The sequence below is a fragment of the Mesoplodon mirus genome (genome assembly GCF_964341445.2).
Source record: "Mesoplodon mirus genome assembly, chromosome: 1".
NCBI classification, from domain to species: Eukaryota; Metazoa; Chordata; class Mammalia; order Artiodactyla; family Ziphiidae; genus Mesoplodon; species Mesoplodon mirus.
Window position 1 is genome coordinate 47,244,784 of NC_138976.1, and position 14,593 is coordinate 47,259,376.

At 46.0% G+C, this 14,593-nt stretch overlaps 1 protein-coding gene across 1 annotated transcript in view; it reads right to left on the minus strand.

The window, feature by feature from the left end:
- ACO1 (aconitase 1) overlaps positions 1–11,992 on the minus strand; it is a 59,881-nt gene extending 47,889 nt beyond the window's left edge. Inside the window, exon 1 of the mRNA XM_082623319.1 lies at positions 11,884–11,992. The gene's annotated coding sequence lies outside the window, so the exon portion shown is untranslated. The remainder of the gene's footprint in view (positions 1–11,883) is intronic.
- Between the last annotated feature and the right edge of the window lie 2,601 nt (positions 11,993–14,593).

The following is a 14,593-nucleotide window of genomic DNA, read 5'->3' on the forward strand; positions in this document are numbered from 1 at the left end:
TTTGACCCCATGCTCAGGTGCACTGTGAACCTAGTTGGTTATAGCAAAGTAAGTGATCAATTAGCTTACCTCACAGGCAAAATCCCCACTGGGATCAGTGAGCTTTGCTACCTGTAACCCAGACCATTTCCAAGCCCAGGCAGCAGTCTTGCAAATGGGTTTTGTGAGGGAGCCTGAGTACAGCATATGGATAGTACAATGCTAAACCACTGCTCTTGCTAGAGGATCGCCTGGGACTATACCCCAGCTGACAGTCATGATGCCTGTTTGGTACAGCCAGATTTGTAGAGATGTTTGGAATAGTCGACTGATTTTAGCTAAATGCCAACGATCAGATAAAATAAGAGTCACGTTTTCGGGTCTTTTTCCAGCCTTTGGAGTATATAAATCTAAGATTTAGCTGCTTATGCTGTCGGAATTGAATCCTCTTAGGTTGTCTTATGATAGGGAAAGAGTCATGCATATGAGTGGGCCCTACCACCAACCACAGGATTTCCACGCATCAGTGGGAAAGAGCAGAGGACAGGCGTAACCCTGGGCAGCAGAATTCCCCTCAGTAATGGGATGGGGAGAATAAAGTTAGGGGGGTGGGGTGGAGATTGTGTGTAATCAGTTTCCTGGAGAGTTTGGACGGTCTGAAAGAGCCTTCAGGTGATTAGTTGAGAATCACTGCTCTGTGGTCTAAAGTATGGACAACACGCCCTCAGAATTGTTTATTTAGGATATCTAAAGACACACAAGAGTAGAGTTTTTAAATCTATGCTAACAACAGAAAGAGGTTTCTTCTGTATTCATGTGGTTTACCCACCTCTCTTCCTCTCTTCTCACATTTTCCTAAATATACCCTCCCTGAATTTTCATGGCTTCCAACTCCAAAGTTAAAGCAGTATCACTGCATCTTTTAGGGTTTACTTCAGTTCACTAAAAAGATTAGCTGTGCTTCATTTTTTTCTGTTTAAAGAGAAATTAATTGGTCCCACCCCCAAACTGTTGTGTATCTAAACATCATGCTACTTATAAACAACTTTTTGTCAAAAGTGAGATTCTAAGGATGTCTATAAACAAGATTGAGGTCAGAACCATTCAGGCCCTCAAACCACCATGGCTTGTCAACTCGGTTCTTTTATGAAGCGGAGAGCTAGAAATATTAGTTCTTTGCTTTATTTGATGCAGACGCATCTGGAAAAATGGAATAGCTGAATAGCTCTGAATTTTCCCAGAGACCAAGTCACTTCTTTGATCTTCTTAGCTGTTCATAAAAGTATTGGAAAAAAAAATACACACACACCAAAAACAACACAAAAAATGTCTTAAATGTGATACTTGTAACCAAAAGAATTTTCAAGTTGTAATTGCAATTGTCTATTTGGGGAGAGAATGAAAAAGAAAAAAAAAAAAAGGAAAAAGAGTAGTACTGTTGTAGGAAAATTGGGGCATGAGAGAATGGTCATGTCCCAGGCCTAGAGTCCTTGGGATGGCTGGGCAAGTGAGTGAGCCATAGTAAAGTGAAAGTGGGTTTATTTACAGAGGTACACACTCCATAGAAAGAAGCAGCCCCAGGCGATGGGGTCCTCTTGGAAAGTGAGAGCAGCCCCTGAAATGTGGGGCTGGTTAGTTTCTATGTGCTGGGCAACTCCATAGCTAACGAGTGGAATATTCTATCTTGGAGAGGGGACGGGGATTTCCAGGAATTGGGGCACCACCCACTTTTTGGCCTTTCATGGTTGGCCTCAGAACTGTCATGGTGCCTGTCGGTGTGTTGTTTAGCATATGCTAATATATTACAATGAGTGTATAATGAGGCTCAAGGTCTACGGGAAGTTAAGTCTTCTGCTATCTTGGACCTAGTTGGTTTTAATGAGTTTTTGTCGTATCCTCAGGATATATCATTCTTTTAAAGGTTGTGCCTTGCACCTGTCCCTCCTGTCTCAGTGCAGAAGGAGGGTCTTAGAGAAAGAATGACTTTATAACAGTATAACCAAATCCATCAACACATTTTTCTTGGGCACTAATTAATGCAAAGTGCACTTTACACCACAAAAGTCAACAAGGCTCTGCTTTCAGAAAGCTTTGCCATCACACAATAACTTGTCACTTTTTGCTAAAATTCTCAGTTATCAGTCTGTTTTCACTAACTCTTTTGTCTCATCCTGGACCACTGACCAGAATGCTCCACATATATTCCTAGAGTTCTAAAAAGAGCTCTAACAGTTTTTAAATGATTCAGTTTCATTCTGAATAAGCCACATAACCTTTCTGTGCCTCAGTTTCCCAGTCTGTAACATAAGGTTACTTGATGATCTAAAAAGTCCCTTCTGGGTGAAAAAATTCTGTTTCATTCATTCATTTGTTCAACACATATTTATGTTAACTGCATGTGCCGGGAACTGTTTTAGGCACGAGGGATGCACCCGGGAACAAAATTGACAAAGCCCCCTCATGGTGCTTCCATTTCAGTGGAGGGAGATGGACTAAACAATAAACAAACATAGAAGCAGAACGTAAGACTGGGACCAGTTCTGTGGATAAAGCAGGACAGGGCACTAAGGAGTGTCGGCCATGAAGGGTATCAGGAGATCAAAGAAGGCCTCACTGATATGGAGCCACTTGAGAACAAGCTTGAAGGAAGTGAGGGGGCAAGCTCAGCGCAATCTTGAGGAGGGGTCAGATCATGTGCAAAGGTCCTGAGGTGGGTCTGAGGGAAGGCAAGGAGGCCAGAACAGAGTGAGCGAGGGCAGAAAAGGAAAAGATTGAGGTGGGGAGTAGCAGAGTCAGCTACTGTAGGAACTCTGACTAAGGACAAACTACAAAGTACTCTCCTAACTTTACACTTGGTTTAAATTGTACATTTCCAACATCAGGATTTAGGTTTCGTAAGATATTAACTCATAATATGAAAACATTAGGTTGTCATTTGAAAAGTAGCTACTTCCTGAAATCTAACCCTTCTGTTTCCCTGAACTTCATTAAGTAACACTGGAAATTTTCAGGATGTATCATAAAAATGATCATGACTCACTCAGCAGATGTGCACAGCCACTGCCAAAGGTAATGGTCAGGATTTGGGGGACCAGAGCCATGACCACGGCACTGTCTGATCAAGCAGCCCCTGCCCCAGCACTGTGCTGTGCTCAGTGGCCAAGACAGCACAACATCATATGAAATTCCCAAAAGAGAAAACTTGCCTGACACATCCTTTAAGCTCATTTTAAATTAACTGCAGTAGCACAAACTCCAAAGAACAGAAATAGTTACCTTTATTTTCTGGTATCACTATGGGCTAATGTAATCAGTTTCACAAAAAGTCTTGGTGAACTTCAGATTTATTATTCCGGAGATGCACTGAGAAAGGAAAGTCATTGTGGGGTCATGAAACATTTGTCCAGAAAGTAAAGAAGCAGGGCAGGACCCCCTCAGAACCAGGTGTCCTGGCCAGTCCTCAGTTCCTGACCTCATCATCTCCTCTTTTTTTTTTTTTTTTTTGCGGTGCATGGGCCTCTCACTGTTGTGGCCTCTCCCGTCGCGGAGCACAGGCTCCGGACGCGCAGGCTCAGTGGCCATGGCTCACGGGCCCAGCCGCTCCACGGCATGTGGGATCTTCCCGGACCAGGGCACGAACCCGCGTCCCCTGCATCGGCAGGTGGACTCTCAACCACTGCGCCACCAGGGAAGCCCCATCCTCTCCTCTTTAAGGCCAGTCCTCAGCCCCTTCTCAGACTGTGGGTCCCCTACCCTGCAGCAACCCACCATTGCCATCAGGGCTTCAAAAATGATGCCTGCAGAGACCCGAAGTCCTACTGCATCTAAGTCCTGAGAGTAGGGGGTGTGAGGGGGCGGCAACTGTAGTTGATACTAGCATTACAGAGCAGTCCTGGTCCATAGCCATCCTTTAAGAGTGGCGTGATTTCCTCAAGCTCCAAACTCATTTCGTAGATCCTTGGTAACAAACTTTTCTAACTCAAATTTTAGGAATTAGAAAGAGTGTCACCATGAAAGGCTGGGTGTCAGGCTGCCAGAGGTCTCACAGGGCAGCGTTTCTCTCCATGAATTCACCATGTTTCTGAGGTCATCTACCCTAACCCACTTCAGCACTGCTCAGACTCGTGAATGATGATTCGTACTAATAAAGTTCCCAGAAGCTTGAGGTATAAGCCTACGTTTCTTGGTTTTCGAGAAGAAAGGCAGCTGCCGGGAGGACCTGAAGCTCCTGTTTTCTGACCAGCACGTTCTTTCCCCACAGTGGTATAGCCATGTGGTTAGGAGCTGGGAAGCTGCAGCCAGACTGCAGACGTGCTGAGAGGGAACTCAACCCCGATGGAGGGAACGTCCATCTGGCCTTAAGCCCAGCTCTTAAGCAATGATGCTCTAGTCCCATCTCAGCAGCCCACAGAGTGGCGTGGCATCTACATGCAATGGCCATTTCACTGGGTCAAAGATGTGACAAGTAATAGAGCAGCATTCGACCATGACACATCTACTACCTGGGCCTCGCTGGCTTGTCTGAGAAAAAGGACTGACCCAGATTCGTTCATACATTTGACATTGATAGACACTGATTTGACATTGATGGGATAAAGAGATGAGTCTCCTTGCTCTTCAGTCACACACAGACTGGTCAGGAGTTGATGAGACTATCACGCAGTCCATGCTACAGCAGCAGTGGATGGAGAGCGATAAAGAAGCACCTAGGGGTGCTGGAATTCCTTGGCAGTCCAGTGGTTAGGGCGCCGAGCTTCCACTGCAGGGGGCACGGGTTCGATCCCTGGTTGGGGAACTAAGAGCCTGCACGTTGCACGGTGCAGCCAAAAAAAAAAAAAAAAAAAGGCATCTAGGGATAGCACCTAATCCAGCATAGGAGGGGGTCAGGAAGACCTCCAAGGACCGGCAAGCCATGCACAAGCCTTCCAGAACTACACTCAGGGAGGGAGTCAGGGAAAAAATATTCTGGGCAGAGAAAACAGCACATGTAAAGGTGCGGAAGGGCTTCCCTGGTGGCGCAGTGGTTGGGAGTCCGCCTGCCGATGCAGGGGACACGGGTTCATGCCCCGGTCCGGGAAGATCCCACATGCCGCGGAGCGGCTGGGCCCGTGAACCATGGCCGCTGAGCCTGCGCGTCCGGAGCCTGTGCTCTGCAACGGGAGAGGCCACAGCAGTGAGAGGCCCGAGTACCACAAAAAAAAAAAAAAAAAAAAAAAAGGTGCGGAAGTGTGATCCTGTGGGAGCTGTAAAGCAGTTCCATGTGGGCAGGGTAAGAGGAGAGGGAAAGGGAGGGGCGGGGTCCACATCATGAGGGACCTCGCAGAAAGGCTCAGATTTATCCTGAAGACAAGGAGGCACATTAAAAGATTCTAAGCTGGAATCTTCAAGACCTGATTTGATTTTCAGAGATCACTCTGGTAGTGGTAAGAGCTGACTCGGGGGAAGGATGCTAGATTGGTGTCAGGGAGGCAGGTTATGGTGCTATTACAGTCATCAAGTCGGAAGAAGGGGGCAGGGGCAATAGATCCCAGGGAGAGTTAAGAAACGAGAATGGACTGAGGGTGGGTGAGGAAGAAAGAGAGATCTGGGATAGCTCCTGTGTTCCTCATTTGGGCAAACTGGCAGAGCCAGTGACCACAATGGGAACCGGGATGTCGGTTTTAGACATGGGGAATTTGGGATGAAGAGGAACAGCAGGCAGCAGCATATATGCGCCAGGAGCTCAGGAGGTCTGGGCTGAGAGAAGTTTGGACAGGCATTCTGCCATGAGTGCTATATCACTCCATAGGCACTGCAGCCTGCTGATATGTGCCGAGTGCCCGTGGAGTGCTAGATACCTTATCCAAATTGTCTAATATGGTCCCTCAGCAACTGTGAGATAGGGACTACCATCCCATTATACAGATGAGAAGACTGAGGATCAGAGAGGGTAACTTGCCAATGCCCTGTGGCTAGTAAGTGGCCAGATTGGGAGTGAAACCCAGGGCCCCTGATGTCAGGGCCAACTTCCTCACACCCTGCTTCTTCCAAGTAGGCATAGCATTTTATAGCCACTCCTCATCCAAAAACCCACATTAACCAAATGGATTAAAAAAGTTAAATCGCACTTTAAAACAATCTTCAAACTCTAAGGTACATATGCAAGGACTAGATAGTCAACCTCTAATTTCCCTTAAAATATCCTTGATTTTGGCAAAATTTGTATGACAGATAACTTTTAAAGTATGGGTTGATTTCAAAAACCCATCACCAGGCATCACCAACCCTTAAAATGTAACTGATTCCTTATCTAAGCAAATAAGGCTTTTATGAAACACAGCAATCCTTAAGACCAGTCTGGAGGCTGGTCTTTATCCCACCACTATTATAGAACTGTCCTGCGCGTATCTGCGTAGCTCTTGCCTGTAACCGACTGTCCACAATGATTCGTTGACTTCTCCGCTTCTCAACCAAAAATTCAAACCTGGTAATCCTGTAGGAGGACACTTTCCTCGACCAACATGTCTTCTTCATGAACTAGGCCACAATGTGTACAATTTGCTTTGTAATTTTACAGTAATGGTCATGAAAGGATGACGAGGTTAAGGAATAGTTAATTGTTCCATTCACATCAGTCTGAGCAACAGCTCAGGCAATTCACACTGTTCAAAGATGGGCTTCCCCAGAGTTCTCCTTAAGTCACGAAAAGAGAATGAGAGAGAACCCCAGCAACACGCACGCACAGCAACCTTGCCAATTCATCAGAAAGTGGATTAACTTCTACGACAAAGACTAAAGCAGAACCTGAGGAATCTGGGAAGTGATTGGTTCAGAGAGTGTGATATCACTTTGGTAGTTCTACGCAGTGGGATATACATACTTACTTCGAGAACCTGGTCTGGCTCCCAAATATATGTAGTGCTCAGAGAGAGAGAGTTTCCCGTCTTTGCATGTTCCCAACATCCAATCCCAAAGCCCTTTGGTTTCCAATCTACACTTAAAATCAGACTCTGCCACTTTCTGCCTTAGACAAGATTCACTCTATCTGCCTAAGCCTCAGTTTACTTCTTTGCAGATTTAAGGCAACAATAGCTGCCCTGCACCGCCCTGCCCAGCTCACAAGGGCCACTGTGATAATTAAAGGAGGCAGTAGATGAAGAGATGGTGTACACTGGGAACAACTCTATACCTGTGAGCTGCCGTTATTCATGAGATTGATACCAACTTACTTCATGGGGCGTGCGGACCCTAAACATAGCCAGTTTCTTCTACTGAAGATTTAAACCTACATCTTAAAACATAATAGATATTCTAAATGTTGTCAGAGTCACTCTTCCCTACCAAGGGAAAAAAAGCATTCTAGAATAAGAGAAGACCTAAACGCTCCAGATATATGTGAAAAAAATGACAACAGACCATAAAGACCATTTTCCTCAAAAAAAAAAAAAAAAAAGATGTCTTCTTTATACTGGCTCAAATTGAAGATTCTTTTTGTTGCAGTACTTTAAAATCTTTAAAAATCTTGCAGGTGAGATAAAATGTTCATGGTTCTAGGCAATATCTGAAATTTTTCCTTTGAACATAATGCATTTCTTTTGTAATCAAAATTTTTCTCCAATGAACTAAATCAATTTAAATTAATTTAGCATCTGTTTCTTGAGCATCTTCTTTGCATTAAGCATTTTTAAGTAGCATAGGAGAAAGGGAGATAAGGAAAATCTTGTTTTACATGAAGATTATGATCTAAGGAGACTGAGATAAGCTCGCAAAGAACTATAATATGCTAAGGGTCATAAGAGAGGTCAGAGGAAAGTGACAGCTATAACTAAGGGAGTTGAGAAAGGCTTAACAGAGGAGAATTGGAAGAAGGAAAGAGGGAAGACTGATTTAGCCTAGAAGGCAGAGAGGAGAGGAAATGCAGAAGCAGAGAAGGGGCACCACACAGCAAGTGTTCGAAGTCCGCCCGGGGGTTCGGTTGTGCTGACGTTAGGACAGAAGAGTTTTAAGATTTTGTTACAGCAGTTAGTACATGCTTGTTACTAAAAGACACAACAAAGATACTTTGTTAGTTTATACAGTTGAAAATGAAGATGCTAACTCCTGGAAGAGGGAAAAAAAGAAGTGAGTTTAAGGAAAGGTCCAGATGAAACAAGATTGGTCAAATGCTAATGTTCATAATTGTTGAAGCAGGGGCTTTATACTCTCCACTTCTTTGGATGTCTGCAATTTTCCATGAAAAATGGCTAAAAAAGAAATCAAGGCCATTCAGTCTGGGGAGATGGTCAGCTGATGGCTTCTCAGGTGATGGTGCTGATCTGATAAGAACATTCTAACCTCTAGGTCAGTTGGAGGGAACGGGCAGGGCTGAGGCTGGAGCTGACTCCACAGGCGGAAGTAGACACTTCACAACATAACTAAGGGCTGTTTTCAGTTCCCCATGCCTCTCGCTTCATACTTCTTTCTCCATTTCCCACTGGGAGGAAGGGAGTAGCAGGGGTCTGCTACTGGCCAAGTTGGTGGTAAGTCAGTCTAAGAAAAACGAAGCCAACTATGTTGCCCTCAATGTACAAATAACTGTAGGGGTTATTTTTGGTCAAGTCAAATTTTTTTTTTAATTTATTTATATTTGGCTGCGTTGGGTCTTCGTTGCTGCGCGTGGGCTTTCTCTAGTTGCGGCGAGGGGGGTCTACTCTTCGTTGTGGTGCGCGGGCTTCTCATTGTGGTGGCTTCTCTTGTTGTGGAGCACAGGCTCTAGGTGCGCGGGCTTCAGTAGTTATGGCGCGGGAGCTCAGTAGTTGTGGCTCGCGGGCTCTAGAGCACAGGCTCGGTAGTTGTGGCGCCCAGGCTTAGTTGCTCTGCGGAATGTGGGATCTTCCTGGACTAGGGCTCGAACCCGCGTCCCCTGCATTGGCAGGCGGATTCTTAACCACTGCGCCACCAGGGAAGTCTGGTCAAGTCAATTTTAATACTTGTTTAGTACTTGCTAGAAAATATTAATAAGCAAAGTGAAGAGAATTAAAAACCCACTGTACCCCACCACCAAGAGAAAAGCCACCCAGCGTTTGGCACATCCTTTGCCTCTGTCCACGCGTGTGCACATCTGTACATACACGTACATGCTTTCTCTCCTGGTCACAGTAGTATCACAGAGAAACAGTCTTGGGTAACATGTTTTTCAATTTTAAAACTGTACTTCATGACATTTCATGAAACAGCGTTTTACAACATCAGTTTAAGGGCTGCACAATAGTCCATTAGAAAACAGTCTGATCTGAGTGGATGGACCTAGAGACTGTCATACAGAGTAAAGTAAGTCAGAAAGAGAAAAACAAATATCGTATATTAACACATATGTGAAACCTAGAAAAATGGTACAGATGAACCAGTTTGCAGGGCAGAAATAGAGACACACATGTAGAGAACAAACCTATGGACACCAAGGGGGAAAAGCAGTGGGGGGTGGTGGTGTGATGAATTGGGCGATTGGGATTGACATGTATATACTGATGTGTATGAAATGGATGACTAATAAGAACCTGCTGTATAAAAAAATAAATAAAATAAAATTCAAAAATTAAAAAGAAGTCTGATCTGGTGCTTCTAACCTTGGACAGGGGCTTACGTCAAACAAATATTGTTCAGTAAAATGCTTTGATCTGAGAGGGCTCTCTCTCTCAATATTATTTTGAGTTAATATATACTAGTATCATATATACTAGTTTAGAAATAGGATGCAGTAATTTGTTTTATCAGGAGAGAGGGAGTGATGGTAACATTCTAACAGAAATAATCCTATCTTCCTTAAAAAAGTATAGGTTGTTGGGAGTTTAGTTTTTTGTTTTGTTTTCAGGTTGTAAAAGCAATACATGAATGCTGCAAGGCAGGCAGACATATGTTACCACAAAGAGTAACAAAGATAAGTTCCCTGCCTTCCTTCTGACTCCACTGTCCAGAACTGGCTACTGTTGATAGTTTGGTATGTCTGTCTTCCAAACATTTATAAGGCTAAATGTGTATGTAATTTCTATCTGGAATTTGTGCTGACAGAACAAGGAGCCACGGAAGTAATCCAGTGAGTGATCCCACCTACCACACAGCAGCATGCAGGACACTGGGCTCTGGCAGAGGCTGAGGAAGGGCGACTCACAGGGACACCCCTCTGAAAGTGGAAAGTGAAAGAGCACCAAGGCTGGGTGCTCTTATTCACCAGTCGTATTCCAATAAACTCAAGGTTGCTCAACCACAAACAGAAATGATCATGGAGGACAGGAAGGCAACAACACGCCTCCCTATTCTTTTGCAAATCACTTCTCAAACACTTGCAAACTCTCGCACAAACCCCTCCACACTTGGCATGGGGTCCCCATGGGCACGCCTTCGAATGCGTGGGTCCTGTGTGCCACATCACTGCTACAGTCTGGACTCATGCACAGGTCACCTCTGCAGGGACAGAAATAACCAAAGGCATCTGAGAGCCTTGCCAGTTTTCAGGAGGCCAGCAGGGCTCATCATGCCTTATGTGGGGACCTAGTTCTTGGTTTCCAGAGTGAGGTCAAGCTTGGTTGCAACTACCAGAGGTTAACCATCCATGCATGGTGTGGTGTGTGTTCCCATTCAGAGGAAGGATCACAAACAAGAAGCAGGCCCAATGATTTCAGCCTCTGAAGCATTTCCTACACTGGTGGCTCTCAAAGTGTGGTGCAGGGGACTCTAGGGATTCACAAAGTCAAAACCGCTTTCGTAACAATGCCAAGATGCTATTTGACATTTTCACTCTCACATTTTCCAGAGTACACAGTGGAGTTTTCCAGAGGCTATATGACATGTAATACTGCAACAGACTGAATGCAGAAGCAGATATAAGAATCTAGCTGATGAAAAAGCAAATGAAAAACAAAAAAAGAATCTAGCTGCTGTCTATTAAACCTGACATTAAAGAGATTTGTAAAAATATAATTAATACAATGCCACTCTTCTCAGTAACTTTCTGTTTTGAAAAGGATGGTTATTTTCATAAAGATATGTTATGTATAATAGGTCCACTATTATGTCTAAATGCATTACTAAATATAGTAAAATATTCTCAGTTTTAGTTATATTTGGCAAATATTGAAATATATAACCCACATAAAAGTTCCTTAGTATACTAATTTTTAAGAGTGTAAAGGGTTTTTTGAGCACCGCCCCCAGAAAAGTTTGAGAACTGCTATCCTAGAGGCTGTCCCCAACTCCCTGTCCCCATCCCCGCAAGACACACACACACACACACACACACACACACACACACACCGCTGTATGGAGGGTTAGGTATGTGGCAGGAAGGAAGATGTGCCATTCTGGTGTGCTGGCTGAATTAGGAAAGGCAGCCCGTGCTCCTTCCTGGATCTCTGAATCTATTAGGATGGGCTCTATCCCCACCCCTTCCACCGAGGGTCTCTTCCCCCACACTCCGTTTTCCCCTTACCACTTGTGTTTTCCCCGATCTGTCAGAACCTCTGAGGATTTCCCTATCCTGCCACCCCCAGCTCGGCGAGGACTCCCCGGTGAGGCCTGCACACCCTCCCTGAGGTTAGGACTCCCCAGTTCAGTCGGCCGTAACAGTCTCAGCGTGGACTCAGGGCGGCCCGCACAGCCCAGACAAAGAAGGCCTAGGAGAGCCATTTCCAGTCCCCGAGACCTGTCCTCGGCTCAGCACAGGCTGGGGACAGGGCGAAGGGGTCAGTCCCCAGGAACTAGTCCCCGATTTTCCCCTCGGCCTTCCCCGGATCCCCGCCCCGGGCCGCCCGGCGCGCCGCAGTCCGGGCAGTCCAGGCTCAGGGAAGGTGCCTGGGGCGCCGCGGACTCGCGCCCACCCTGCCGGGGCCAGGGCGGCCGGCGCTCCCGCCCGGGGCCGGACGTCGGTCGGGCCGCGACGTACTCACTCACCGCAAACTGCACTGCAGGCTCCGACCGGCGGCCGGAGACCAGGCTGCGGGGCACGATCCCTTGCGCTGCGCGATTCCAGCCGCCGAGCTCCTCCCCTTGTCGCCCCGGGGCCACCGGCCGAGGGGCGGAGCCGGGGTGGGGCGGGGTCTGCGGGCGAAGGAGACCTCGCCCGCCCCCCGAGGGAGGGAGGGTTGCTAGGGGCCGGCGGCAGGCTCCTCCCCTGCGGGCCCAGGCCTGGGGACTCGCTCACTCTGGGCCGTGGAGTGTGACTGTCCAGCTCGCTAGGAGGGGAGCCTAAGGGGCGAGGGGAAAATGCCGCTTTTTAAAATGATTTGGCCGTCAAGCTGGAGGCTTCCCTATCTGGCACCCCGGTACGTGTGGTCACCTCCCCTCTCTCCCTTTTGCCCTCACCCCATCGCCACCTTAATGCCTTGCAAAGCGTGCCGAGTGCTGGCGGGAGTTCAACGTTTCCGTGGCTAGGAGTGCAAAGTTTCAATGTTTAATCAACTTATTTATTTTTAACGTGTAACAACTGTTCCTAATGCACGCTTTTCACCCTGTCAGAAGTCAGAGAAATGGCTCAGCAGACACTGAGAGGGCCTTCTTCACCACACCTACTTTCCATAGGTTGGTTGGAGTTGCGCCCGCTCAGGTAAATGTGGGTGATGAGATCTTTCTAGATGAAAGGTGAGGTTTTCCTGCCCAACTTATATAGAGAGTTATTGTCGTTTTCTATCTTACCTGAATAAACAGCTTATAAGATGACTAACTAATAGCTGATACTGATACTGACCTCTACTAGTTACCACACTCCTACTCTTTGCAGGCTTCGATGATGGGGTCTTTACATATGTTATTTAGTTCAGTTCCTCCAGTTGCCCCATGAAGTGAGGAATATGACCCCATTTTACAGACATCCATAGCTGGGATTCAGTCCTCAGCTCTATCTGACTCCTAAGCCCACACTTCATCATGTTGCACTGCAGGGTACAGCTATTCCCTGGTTATATTTAATTTTGAAAGAGAACATATTTACTATATTTCATATTACTATAGTAAATATTATGTATTTACTATATGGGAGAAGACTTTCTTCCCACCCACTTCCTAAAGTCCTTGCATTCACATTCATTGAGCAAACTTTCCTTGAGTGGCCACCATATACCCTGAAAGGGTATATGAGGCTCACCACAAACCCCGAAAAATAATACTGGGGTCGCCTTGGAAGTCAGAGTGTAGGGAAAGCTGAGGAGTAGGGAGAAAAGCCATCCAGCTACATTTTGGTTCTTACTGAGGCAGCCCTTCAAAAAGCAAAGTTTCTTAATGTTCAGTGATAACATACATATAATATGAGAACTGGTAATCCTTGACAGGAAATAATTAAATCAGAACTATAAAAAGAATTGAGATTTATTAGTAAACACTCTGGCCAAAACCATGAAGGAAATAGTTCCCACATCACTCTGCTCTTTTGCTCTGGGGAACGTCACCAGTGATGTGCAGATTGCAAATCCAGTGACCTCTCTTCTGTTCTTGCCCTTGCTGACTGCTCTGTTGTATTTGACACTGGTGACAGGTCTTTCCTTGAAATGTTAACCTCCTTTGGCTTTAGAGCCTTCTGCTCTCATGATTCACTTCTTCTTAATTTGGTCCCTCTTTCTTAGGCTCTTTCACTGCACCCTTTCTCCTCTCACTTCACATGTGACTCCATACACTGATGAATTCTTCTTCATTTAATTTCTCTCTATGCAGACTTCCAGCTGAAGTCCCCTCTGCCTCTGTCATTGACCTTAATCCCCTTCAGATCTCCACACTCTTTGTCAGCAGCCATTTGTTGGGCATCACCACCTGAGTATCCCCAAGGCACTTGCCATTCTTCACATCTAAAGTGGCAGTTCAGTGTCTTCTCTAGACATCTGCCTGTCCCCTCCAACCCATCTAGTTTCTTCCTCATCCTGAATCCCACATCCTGAGTTTGGATTTCATGGTGTGTTGAGAAAGCATTTAAGGGGGTTAGAACCATATCACTATGCTCATACAAGTTTCGCCTAATAAATATTTCGGTCATGATACAAAAGATTCTGCAAGTGGCCCAGAGGAATGTGTAGACTTTAAGGGCCTTCTGAGAGGAAGCCCTCCAGGTGTGGTAACTGCTCAGGCACCATGAATCTGCTCCAGGGGCCAGTGGCAGAAGGGCCTTCAGTGAGGTAACAGCACTGTTCTATCAGCCTTACCTGCCAGAAGCTTATGCTACTATAAAGAGAATCATGAGGGCTTCTCTGGTGGCGCAGTGGTTAAGAATCCGCCTGCCAATCCAGGGGACATGGGTTCGAGCCCTGGCCCGGGGAGATCCCACATGCTGCGGAGCAACTAAGCCCATGCGCCACAACTACTGAGGCTGCGTGCTGCAACTGCTGAAGCCCGCACGCCTAGAGCCCATGCCCCGCAACAAGAGAAGCCACCGCAATGAGAAGCCTGCGCACTGCAGTGAAGAGTAGCCCCTACTCGCTGCAACTAGAGAAAGCCTGCTCACAGCATCAAAGACCCAACGCAGCCAAAAATAAATAAAAAATAAATAAATAAAATAATTTAAAAAAAAGAGAAAGAATCATGAGGTTTTGGTCAGAGACCTGTTAAGCTCTGAGGAATGCCTCATTATACTCCACATTGGCTTCAGTTGCTTGTATAAACTGGACCCCACTAACTTGGC